The sequence below is a fragment of the Pipra filicauda genome, unplaced genomic scaffold, assembly GCF_003945595.2.
Source record: "Pipra filicauda isolate LSUMZ 115617 unplaced genomic scaffold, ASM394559v2 scaffold151_size3305965_pilon, whole genome shotgun sequence".
Lineage (NCBI taxonomy): Eukaryota > Metazoa > Chordata > Aves > Passeriformes > Pipridae > Pipra > Pipra filicauda.
In genome coordinates this window covers 2801861-2814614 of record NW_024104007.1, presented here as the reverse complement: position 1 = coordinate 2814614, position 12754 = coordinate 2801861, and the positions used below count along the sequence as shown (strand labels likewise).

The 12754-nt window shown below is 46.2% G+C and overlaps 1 long non-coding RNA gene across 1 annotated transcript; it reads left to right on the top strand.

Annotated features, from left to right (window-relative positions):
* Positions 1 to 103: 103 nt before the first annotated feature.
* On the top strand, positions 104 to 12490 carry LOC113985705. Its single transcript, XR_003539924.2, has 4 exons — positions 104 to 268; positions 1457 to 1579; positions 7106 to 7222; positions 7311 to 12490. It is a non-coding gene; the product is annotated as an uncharacterized LOC113985705 (long non-coding RNA).
* Positions 12491 to 12754: the final 264 nt, after the last annotated feature.

Sequence of the window (12754 nt, the reverse complement as noted above, 5' to 3'; positions counted from 1 at the left end):
AGAGAGCGTCACCGTCTCCTAGCAGCGCTCCTAGCAACGCTCCTAGCAACCGGGCAACATCTGCTCCCGCTGGACCAATCCGCGCAGGGAACATCTGGGCACCCACCTCCGCGGGCTGCGGCCGGGAGGTGATGCGCTCCTCAGTGGCTGCAGGGACCCGCAGGAGCTGCCACCACCGCCACCACCGCTACCACCACCGCCACCACCTCCTCCAGGAGCAGCGAGGGAAGGACGGAGCAGCCCTCCCTCTGGAGCCGGGGCTCGCTGGGTGAGTGGCGCTGAGCCGGGGGAGAGCAAGCTGTGGGGTTGTCCGAGGCAGTGAAGTGGCGCGGGGCTTTGCTGGTGGGATCTGTCCCAGCGGGTTTAGCAGGCGGCTGTTGACGAGGAGTAAGTTTTGTGTTTGTTTGTGAGCTCTCGGCTTTGCTGCATCGTGGAAGAGGGCAGAGAGCTGAGAGGGAGGCTCACGCACGTCCCGCAGTGCTATGGGCTACGGGCAGAGGTGCTGCTGCTCTGCCGGGCTGTAGCATGCTCTACGAAAGGTCATTTCAATCAGAGTCCTCTTTTTACGGTCAGAGCTGAACTCTGAAAAGTAACCATAGCTCTTCTTTCATTGCCTGTTAATGGTGTCATCTCTGGGATGACACAACTGTCTAAATATAGTTGTCTTATAGCTGCGAGGCATGAATATGCACACATACATGCTCTTTCTTTCTTGTAGGATTTAGACAAGTCTAATTTCATTCATGTGCATAAACAAGCGTGAGTGTCTCTTCACACACATATGAAAGTGCAGAGTTTAGGTAAACTCCCACATATCTGTGATAATTTTTGCCCCAGAGTGGGAGATATTCTTACACGCCAGATACTTCCCCGAGAATACATCAGCCTGGAAGCTGCACTGTATGTCAGGTAAACACTGAAACATGCCTCCTGCAATAATTCTGTTGAAGAGAAATGGGAATATGACTTTCCCCGGACCTGTATTGCTCTGCAGGCAGTGTGTGTATGATAGGAAATTAATGCTACTACTCAAAATAATGGTGTTGGTTCATAGTAGCCCTTTAGCTGTCCTCCGAGGATGACAAGAATTAATGGAGAAAATAATGTGCCAATTTAAGAGGTGGTCAGGGCAGAATTCATGTTCTAGGTCTGGAAATGTCTGGATATTTAGAGGAGCAAGCTGTATTTTTGCAGCATTTGCTCTGAGAGGATATAACACTGAGGGGCTGAAATGTCTTTTCTTAATGTTTTATGATGATGTTTGAAAGGGATTCCAGGAAGCAAGGTCAAAGTTAGAGAATTGGGTGTGACATCAGAACTCTTATTTATTCCTGCTACTAAGCCCTGTGGGGATGCTGAAATAGCACTTTCTTCTCGTGTGGTCCAGCTACTTGCCGTGTTTGTCCTGACTTTGCCACCTGAGCTATGTGTATTTCTCCTTGATGCACCACCCCAGGTAACCGTTCAGCAGTGCCGTGCTGCCAGAAATGCTCGCTGAGCCCGTGCGAGGGGGAAATCTTACCAGAACTGCTGAGATTATCCCAGAAAGACCCTTTGCAGATTGACTCCGCATCCTCAGGTAACTAACAAGTTTGCAGACTTCAGCTGGTCGAGCTGAGTGAGGGAATTTACTGGGATTAGTGTTGAAAGGGGGTGAACCTGGAATTATTATTTTGTTCTATTGATAAAAGTAGTGGGATTGTAGGAATCGAGACAGGAATAGTCACTCAGCCATTAAGTGTCGTGCCTTCATGCCCTCATGAGAGCTATTCAGATGCTTGTGCCTTGTACACACGTGTGCCGAGGGAGAATCTGCAATTAGGGAGATCTGCAAAGCGATTAGCCAACTAAAAGGTAGTTTTAAAGTGCAAAGCCAGCAGACAACAGTACGGCTGTGGGTCCCCACCTTTCCGTGAGTCAATGAAAGGAGGCTTACTCTGTCTGAGAGAGGGATAAGGCTCGATACGCTGGAAGGACTGCAATCGATTGGCAGTCCGTGTGAAATCCTAGGGCTGGCATGTGTTTTCAATCCACATGTTCATCTGCCTGCGGTCTGGTAGCTTTGCGTTATCAACTGGGAATCCCACAGTGGGACCAGCTGCTTATGCTTCCCCTGAAGAGGGGGAAAAGCTGCGGCAGAGCGCGAAAATCAGAGGCAGGTTTCAGCTGAGCACCCCCTAATTGCAAGTGCTCTGAAGGTTAGAGATGGGGGAATTTATCACGGCAGTTTGACAGCAGTCGCAAGGACATGATGATACGTCCTGCCATGTCCAAGTCACATCTCCCGCCAATAAATAAAGGCCAATTTCTGTGTGCTCAGAAGCCTGAGGTTTTCTATTTGTGCATGCAAGAGATGCTCAGAAATGGTTTCCGTCTCAGCCAGCTTTAGCTTGTATATTGATTACCCTCCTTAGGCTGCGATAGGAACCCTGCAGGGTACCGGCACATTTGAGTCACCACCTCCGTGCGCAGCGGCGGCAGGTCTGGCTCGGCCAGCCGGCTCTGTGCTTACCCCCTGCAGATGTCTGCATCGACACCAAATAGTATCGACTCGTACAACCCCTTTCACTGCAGCACTGAGCAGAGAGGGATGAATTTTCTTCCAGAGAAAAGGTAGGGGAGGTGGAGGCACAGGCAGGTGTGGGGATGCTCCCAAGGGCTCACGTACAAGTTCTGGGACAGAGCTGCTGTGCAGACCGGGGCTTCCAGATTCCTCTCCATTGCCTGAGATGAAAAAGCACGAGATTTGGTTGTTTTTTTCCTGGCTGTTCAATCATTTATTAAACTCTGTCTTAGCTCCTGTCTCGGCAAGGTTGCAGCCCTGTGGAAATCACCCGGCACTAATTCGTGCCAAAGAGGGGTTCCTGTCACTGGGGCAATGCAGGCGCACAGGGGCCAGATGAAGTAAATTTCTTGCAATTTGCAGTTCAACTGGGAAGTTGCCGTGCTATAAATCTATTTCCAACCCAATTTAGATAAGATAACCCTCTGTCCAAACATGCCTAATAACTCTGTGAGTACCACGCCATCGAGCACCATAATTATTCCCTGAGAAACAAATAGGAACGGACATATTCTGCTCTTTTGAAAGTACAATTAAAGCCCCTGCGAAGCTGTGTTTGAGAGCTACAAAGCTCGAGACAGAGGCGCCTATTCCGTCCTCACTGCCGCGCATGGGATTTATATTTTAAACTTCCATTAGCGCTAATGGCAGCTGCAGCCGCCGTGCTCCGATGTGCTGATGTGCCGCGCATGCAGAGCAGGCACGGCACCGGCGGGGTGTAAACACCGGGCAGCGTGAGCAGCAGCGCCTGCCCTGGGGCTCCCGAGCCCTCGGCAGCACTTCCCGCTGTTGCAAATTGCACCGAGTCCTTGGTGAGCAGCAGAGGGCTTGCGGCTGAACGCTGCCGGGACGCTGAATGCGCTTTTCCAAGGTTCGTCCAGCCTGGAAGGACAAAGCCCAGGCTCAGGACTCAGCGCTCCGCTGGTTAGTCTCCCCGCGGGGAAATTTGGCCCCGTGCCTTGACTTGTGGTGTAGCGCTGAGAAAAAACGTAATGTGATTAAGATGTATCTGTCTCTGAGCTTGAGTGAGGCAGAGGCAGTGACTCATACCACCTTGCTGTAGCTGTCAAAACACTTGGCTCGCGAGAATAGCCTTCTACACAAAAAGCACTGATTCAATATGTTTATATTTAAACAAAACACTAAGGGTCTGATTCACTGCGGCATTACTACAGCCTGTAACCCCAGCCAAGCAGCTCCCAGGCACGCACAGAGCCAGTGCACGCTGACTTTCAATAAGTGTTAGAGAAAGGCTTGGTCCTTGAGAGCATCCTGCAGGGAGAGGGGCCCCTGGAAAGCTTTAGCATCCGTGTTGGTGTCGAGGGCACAGTACAAGGCACAGTTCATGCTCTCATTCCCTGCACCTGCAGACAGGTGTGTGGGAATCACCAGCAGCCACAAAACATGGCAGTGACAGCGAGGCGGGTGGTGGTGGGATGGTAGCTACACCGAGCACAAAAGCAGACCTCAAACTTCTGTGGAGCAACCCTGGGATGGGACTTGTTTGCCTTCAGCTCACTTTCTCACCCTAAAGCTGCAGGTGTGCAGTCAGCACCCCTTCCCTCCCGGAGAGAGGAAGGTAGCAGCTGAGCTGGTGTGGAGAATTGAGTGCCCCAGGCGCTGCAGATTTGGAACTGCTGGAATTTGCTAACAGCTGGTGTGTTGTCAAGCAGCTTGAGGGTACTTTGCTCCTAGAGTGTAGTCTTTCATTTAAAAGTGGGAATACATTTAAAGCCGAATTTACAGCCTAGAGATGCTCTTGGTGTTTGCTTGGTCGTTGTTTCCCTTCCTTGCTCCTAAACCAAGTTATGGGGAGGTTGTTACAACTCTGCTGCTTTAGCTTATGTAAGATCTTTAGGAGTTTAAATACAGTCAACCACTTTGCACCCAGTGGGTACATCCCAGGCTGGTGCTGAACATAACCCCACAAATTGGATGCTCAATGAACTCACTGCCAGGATGGTCATATACATCCCTCAGCAAAATACAATTTTTCCGTCTGCTCCCGCCAGCCAGCAACAGTCCCCATCCTGTGGCATGTGCTTAAACACAGCCTTCCCTCACTCTCTCTCCCTCCCTCCCAGGGTCAGGGGGCCAGTGCTCCTTCCTTTGTCCCTGTTCTCTGCTCTTTGCTGGTATCTATAGGACAACCTGTGCTCAGAGGATGCTGAGTTTCACACTGTCACCCTCCATTCTCTAGGGCAGGGAGAGAAATTCCTGTGGCATGGAGCAGCAAAGTAGAGGTTTGTACGGAGCTAGCGGAGCTGCGGAACTGAGCCACAGTGCTCTGTGCACTGTGATTGTCTGTGCTGCCCCTGCACTCAGGCTGATTTTCTGTTTATGCTTCACACAGGCAGTACTAGGGCCACACTCCCAGCTTTTTCCCTGAGAAGCTCTAGGGAGCAAGTTAGAGCACTTAGAGTCTTGGTTTGAGGGAAAGGATGGGTCCATGGTTGACTCATCTACCTGTGTGCTGGGTTTGGCTCCATTCCCAGCCCTGACAGCCTGGGTAGCTACAGGACTGTCACTTCATCTGTCTATACCTTTGTCTGTCTCAGAGAAGTGTGAGGAAAACTGTAGAATTCTCCCATCCCATGGCACTGGGAGATAAACGCGTTTGTTGTGCTCAGATAAGACAGCAGTGGGGTTTCCACCAAAGGGAACCTAATACCAGCGTAATTAAATGTCCAGGCTGTCAGGGCTTTGGTGTAACTCAAATATTGGAATAAAACCTGCAAGCAGTGAAGGTTGCTGCATATGAATTTAAACCAGTGTTTGCAGCTGCTCAATGCCAATGGAGTGGGGAAGACCACAACTGTGCCCTTGCCCTGGAGAGCTGCGGTGGATGCAGGGAGCATCCCTGGTGTATGTGGTTGTCCAGGGTGATGAGAATGTAGTGTTGTTCCACTGCAAGAGCGATAGTCCATCACCCAGAGAAATGCTACTGTTTTGTTCAATCCATGTTGGGATGGGTTCCAGAGCAGGGCTGAGGGGTCTCCACTCCAAATGGACTGTTAATCCACCAGTCAGGAGTTTTCTGTAAAGATTTGTAACATACTTTATGAGAAACCTCCCTCCTCATGGACTTGAAATTCAGTGAGAAAGCACAAGAAGAGTCTTGTGTGAGGGAATTTCTTCTTCAGCCCCTTCTTGTGGGTTTTTGATGTAGAGGAAGGAAGGAAGGAAGAGCACATTGATCCTTCCTGCTAGTGAAGGAGAGATTCTGTCAGTCCTTGAAATGGTTGTGTGGGTATCTTATTACTCCCACCTGCAGCTATGACTCAAGGAGTCCTTCATGCCCCATGGCAGGATCCTTCTAATGATGTGAGGTCTGTGTTCTAGCTGTGCAATATCCTTTGGCTTTTCTGCTATGACAGGGAAGCTGTCCAGAACCAAATCCTTTATTTTCTCAGAAAAGTTTCAAATGCTGCCATAAAGAGATCTCAATTTGGGGAAGAAAACATTTCCTATAGGACCTGACTTTGAGTTATTCTATGAAGCGGGTCTGGATACTTTCCCTGAATTGACTTTAGATATCAACATAATAAGTTTTAAAAAATGGTACATTTAAAAGTAAACAACACAATTTTCTTATAAAAGAGAGAGTGTGGGAATTGATGCCTCTCGCAAGTGCACGTGCCCCCTCTTATTGTCTGGTCAATAGCAAAGCAAAGACGAATCCTGGCTCTCACAGGGACCCATTGTTCACCAGACTGAGTACCACCGGAGTTATGGACTTCATTAAGATGCTGAATTAACACCATGACACATTTCCATAGAGATGAGAGAGCTCAGAACAGCCAGCCAGGCCTGCCTGCAGGAGCACAGGGTGCCCTAGTCCTCTGCAGGTCTCTGCTGTGAGGAACCAGACCTCCACTAGGATCTTTTCACCGGACAAAAGAAAAGCCCAGTAGTTCCTTCTCTTAGTCCAGAGGTTGAGCCTTCACCCTCTGTGCCCTGAAAAACTGAAGCAACACAGAGAACAAACCAACTCCATCACCCTCCCACTGAACTGAGGCTCTGCTGCTTCTCTGAGACGACACTACCATCTAGTGAATATGCTCTGTATTGGTTTTCCAGGGAAGCCACGGAGCTTCTGTGCATGGTGTGTGGAAATCAAAACCCATCCCTTGGCCTGCACACCCCACAGCATGGGACACGGTCCTGTCCTGCAGACGGATGGTCCCATCCCAGTCACTCCTTATGGTGACCTTCCTGCCTTGGGCATCTCTCGCCTGCTCCGTGATGCTCTGGCTGGCCAGGACAGCCCACTCGGCCTGTGCCTGGTGCTGTGGTGGTCAGTCCAGAGAGGGGCTTGCTGTGCTGATAAGCCTCAGGGTGGGTGTTTCAGAAATTCCTTCACATTTGCCAGCCTCTCAATTGTTTTTCCAGTGTGTTGAAGGCTGCAGGTCGAGGCTGAGTGTCGCCCTGGCTGCATTCCCCCTCCGGACCCCTCCTTCCCCTACACACCCCAGACTGTGACCTTACAGCCACCAGGGCAGCAAGCAGTACTGACCTTCTTTTTCTTCTTCTTTTGTGCAGAGCTGGTCTGATCAGGGCCTACCAAAGACATTAACGACGTCGAAAGTAGCCTACTTTAAGAGAAAATATGCAGAAGAAGAACATTTACATCAAGATTACCATGAGTATTGTCCAAAAGTGAGTATCTCTCTGATTCCAGACCCCATCCTCCCCCGGTTTCACACTTTGCTGCTAAAGACCCATTCACTTGCTCTTTACTCCCCAGCACTTGATATTACCAGAGGACCGGACTTGTATCCTAAAACTATCCCTCCAGAAACTCCGCTTCCTGGACGACCCCGAAGCCTATCTCCGTAGGTCTGTATTAATTAACAATCTGTTGAGGAAGATTCACCTAGAGACAGAGAGGGAGAGCTATGAATACTTTAAGGAGGCTCCGTGCTATAGGACTGCTTACTCTGACGCACGAAAACGGCTGAAGTTTATGGTGCAGGAGTGCTGTTCCCAGTCGCTCTATTATGAAGAGCTGCACTCGTATCGCATCGTGCCTTACTCTGCAGAGAACGCCGTTTACGGAATGGGCTACACGGGCAGCCACCTGGAGCAAAATTCTCAGTTGCTTATTTATAAAATGAATTAAAAGTAGCTGTTAGACCCACTGATGTTTGTTTCTGAATGCTTGAACTGCTTACTGAGGTGTTAAGGTGAGGCACTAATTGCAGATCAAAGGCGGATGCCTTGGGAGCTGAGTGGAAGGTACTTTGGATAATGCTCTGCAGCCCCCGCTGTTAAACCCCCCGGTTGTGAAGTACCTTGCTGTACACAGAGAGCTGGTGCAATACGGAGGTCCTTACCCGCAGAGACTGCGTGCAGCGCGCTTTGTAGAAACAAAGCTGCATTTTTAAGTTCCCTGTGTGTAGTTACAGATGTTCCAAATCACTTTTACAGTTAAATTATGCCATCCCTGGTGAAAGGGGAACTGCCCAAAGCTGTGGAGTAGTCTAACAGTGAGGAGTAAAACACAAGTTATCTACTGTAAAGGTATAGATAGAAAGTTTGTTTGAGAAATGCTTTGACCATGAAGGAGTCAGTGCCAAAGGAATCAGCCTTTAGTTTAGGATTTTCAGAGACTGAACTCACTTGCTACTTACAAGACACTCTATACTGAGATTTGCAAGGGGTTTTGGGTTGGGTTTTTTTAAAAATAATTGCATCACCTTTTACTTATATTATCTCTTAGCTGGTATCTACTTTGCTATTTTAATAAGAACCAGAATGACTCACAGGAAAGATTGTTTCTTCAGCCCCTCATTGGTGTTCCCTTAACTTCATTTGCCTCTTTCCCTAGCTGTTTCCCTGATACTTCTTTGCATGCTAATTTGCTGTTTGGCCTGAGGTTCACACTGGTGCTAGGGAATAGACAGCAATTTCTTTTTATGTGGAATATAAAAGGCAGAAAAGCAATGATAACCCTCGTAGATAGAGAATGAATGTATCTGACAGATGCTGATAAGACCTCAGAGGTTCTGATGAAACTGCTCAGCATTAGTAATAATGTTTCAGGTTAAGTGAAATGCCTAATTTCAATCTGGGAATTAACTTTAGAAGATGTAAATATATATTTCACAAGCTACAACATGCGAGATGTTCAGCAAATGGAATGACTACAAGTGGAAAGTTTTATAGCTGCCAAAGCTACGTCATGAAAATACCAAAGAGTAACATAAGGGAAAAGATGATGCTCCAGCAATGGGGTCAAAAGCAAAGATTGCACTATAATCTGGGGAAATGTGATTAATGAGCCTGTAAATTAGCTGTTAGCGATACACCTGCAGTTCACCCACGGGTGACCTGCATCCCAGAATTGCTGAACAAATATACAAGATGATTCAAAGCCTGACAAAGTCCTGCAGGTCTGTTGGCTTACAGCAAAGAAACTGGCTTTGCCTCGCTGGCTATCACCACTTTAAAGCTTTAAAGCAAAGTAAATAATAGCGCACACTCAGCTGGAGGCAGATATACATATATATATATATATAAAAGAAACTAATTTTTTTTATTATTATTTTGAAAGGCTTTGCTCGTGCAGATGTGGCTGATGCTATTTCTGAAGCATTATACAGTATGAACAAATACCATGGCTTGCCAGGAACGTGCTTTGTGTCAGATTCCTCCTGTCACCCTGCTTAGAGCATCCTAGTCATGTGAGTTGCACATATCATCACAGCTATCAGGCACGTGTTAGTGCAGGAGAAAAGTCAGGAAAGCAAAAGCAAGAGGTATGAAGAACAAAGTCAGCTCTGATATCAGTGGTTAGAAGCCGGTAGAGGTATAAGAGACAGAAGAAAGTAGTAAAATCCAGATTTATTTTTTTTTTTAAATAATAATAAAAAAAAGGCAGCAGTGCAATTCAAAACAAGGATAACCTGCAAACTGGAGAACATAAACAGCACAGATATTGTGGGAAGGCTGGAAAAACAGGGCTGTGCTGTTTGGGAGGTGCTGTTAGTCATGATGAATGTTCAGGTTTTAGTTTTTATTTTGAGACGAGGCATATTTACTTGTCTTGTACAAGAAGATATCTTTAAATCCTTGGTCAGTGCAATTCACCATCAGAGCTGCCTGGCTATGTGTGGTTGATTCCTGCCGCCCCTGGGCTTGCAGCAGCCCCAGATCATGTGAATGGTTAAGCTTTCATTTGGTGTGGTTTGAGAAATCTCCAGTTGAAGGCAGCCGTGCCCACCTCAACAGGGGACTGAGAGAGGCCAGGCTAATGATCAGGTGTGTGGAACAGCCCCAGTACCACCAGTAGGAGCTGGCAGAGAAGCCCATCTGCTGCGTGGGCTGTGGGCTGGCCAGAGGAAGGCTGTTGTGAGAGCTGCCATTATCCCCCAGGGAGCTCTCTGGCCTCTGGGGGCACCTCACACGCCTCGTGCTGCCTTTAGGGCTGGGATGGTGGCAGAGGAAAATTGCTCCTGTCTTCTGATTTTTCAAACCATGTAATTTTCCACTCCGAATTGATCTGATTTATGCATTTTTTTCTCTTCATGTCCATTTCACTTGAATTCATGATGATCTAGCAGTTACATGAAATGCTAAAATGCTTCTTTTCTCTCACTGACTGACTTTATTATATTCGTAGGATGGTTCTGGCTTGAATAAATAAAACTTTTAACTTAAAATTAGTAGTGTTTCAATGAAACGAAAAAAGCTCAGTAGGATCAAAGTCTTTAACCTCACTTGAAAAAAAAACAAACCACTGGCCCTGTCAGATTCATCTTTGAAAAGGTTCTTTGCCTGGAAGAGGCAGATACTTTCTCGCCTATTGAAAGCTTCTTTGATGAGGTGTTAAAATAACTGAACACATACAATAGACAAAAAATCTGCATCAGATCACAAAACTCCTAGGACAAAGGGTGATATTTTACTCTTGTTTCTCTCATGTGTTGTTTTCTTGAACAAAAAATATTGTTCAATTTCTTAACTTTTACTTGCTCTCGGAGCTGTTCAAATGGATTATTTCTTTCTAGAGAACAAATTGGTTTTGTTTGGTTGACTTATTGATATTAGCTTGAATCAAAGGTCCCCAATTCTAAATGTTTTTAGTCTACTTTAGTTTTTACTGCCTTCCACTTTGCCCAGTGATTGGTCCTGTTGAAAAGTGGATTTGAAAGATTCTACTTTAGTGCTTAAAAAACATAGTTTATGGGGTGATGAAGAAGTACAAAGGTGCAATAACATTGCAAGTGATTCCCAAAATATTTAGTTGTACAGCTTTTGAACTGTATACTGATTTTAACATTTAGTTACCAAGTTACTGGGTACCAGCACTTTAATACAGCTACACACAGTGATTTTTCTTTATGGGGTATGTAGCTACAATTCAGCTCTTCTGGCTTCTGATGTGTGAATCTGTCTGTAGGTGGTCAACTTTCAGTGAGATATATATATATATGTTCTATTATGACTGCATTAGGAACTCCTACATATGGGCTATGTTTGCACTGGATGTAAAGAAAGTCCTTCCTTCCCTTTGACTCAGTTGCCTTGGAGATAGAATATTCATCGGAGAGAATATAAATGAGCTGGGTGACAAGGACAGACTTGGTGATGAGAGCTGATCATTTAGAAAATGACTGGCTTAGGACGATTCATTTTCACCTTGGAATAGCAGCACCCTGGGCTGTAATTAGTGTTTCTGTGAGTTAAGTTTTCTTTGTGTTGCTTTTCCCTACCTGACTGGACATGTTGATTGATAGTGGGGTGGCTCCGTGGCAGGCACAGTGTGGGTGTCACGTCTCTGCCTGTACAACCCAGTGATGAACCCCAATATATTGCTTGAGCAACCTGGTCTGGTGGAAGGTGTCCCTGCCTATGGTAGGGGTGTTGGAACTGGATGGTCTTTAAGGTCTCTTCCAACCCAAACCATTCCATGATTCTATGATTCCATGATATTAGGGCCCTGATCCTGTAAATGCTTCAGTTATCATCCAGTGTCCTTGCACAGACCCTCTTGCCTAAGCCCAAGAGGCCCCTCGTGTGCTTGATGCTCAGCATGTCTATGAGCCTGTGCAAGGCTGGGGCTGCTGGTTCTCCTCAATGGCCTCATTATCAGTGAAAGTGATTATTGAGCTGCCGCTTGAATTCTTGACTACATTTATATTGCACTGTAAATTGAACTTTTGTTTTCAATGAATGTGTTGAGTATATGGACTATTGTGCCTTAAAGTCCCATCCTCATGCGAGCCTTTGTAAATGTTCTGTAAATCTGCAAACCGCCTATCGCTGATGACTCTGTGCACTCTATACAGATCTGATTTGGTACTTGGCAGGACCTTGGGAAACCCAACCCTGACCTCAGTTTGCCGTGAACACAGAGGGGATATGCCAATTCCCTCTCCTCTTCTTTGGTTTGTTTTTTTTTTTTTTTTTTTTTTTTTTCAGATTGCTTTCCTCTTCGCTGTTCATGAAATTCTGTTTTTCTGGTTTCTGTCATAGCTGGGTTCTGAGTCACCTACAGCACCAGGAGCCACTTGCAGGAACTCAGAAAGTTGTAAAAAAAGTTGTCTCCAGCTTTTAAATGCCACCTGTGGGCGTGCTCTCAGGAGGGAATCACAGCTGCATATAACAACTGTGGCAGGTGTTGTCAAGTATATCATCATATATTTGACATGATTAACAGAGCAGAAAAGGGAACACCTATGTCTATTGAAACGCATGAGCCTGCATAATGTTAAATACATGGTGATTATGCACCAAGTAATTGGAATAACACCTACTGGTTCTGTAACAAAAAACAGCTTTTTAATGTTTAAAATTACCTGGGACCTGATTGAAGGTTTTTATGAAATTGTTTTCTAAAGTGAATAGTAGAAAAATGTATATGTATTTTAAATATACGTATGATGTGCATGTTATTAATAAAGATCTATTTCTATTGAACAAGATGGACTCTTGTTGAATGTATGTGGTTTGGTTTAGAAGTTAACATGTAGTATTACTAAAGAAAGGTTTCTAACACCATTAATCCCCTGAAAAACTTATAAGCTGCAGATTCTTTGAGGGTGAACCTGGGGCTACTCCTTTGGATGCTCTGCAAACTCTGGCAATCACTTGTCCTGTCCTGATCCCACTGTCTGCATCCCAACTTGCCTATGGGCTTACAAAGCCCTTCTTCTTTTCCTTGTTTACTTATTTAATTTAAAAATC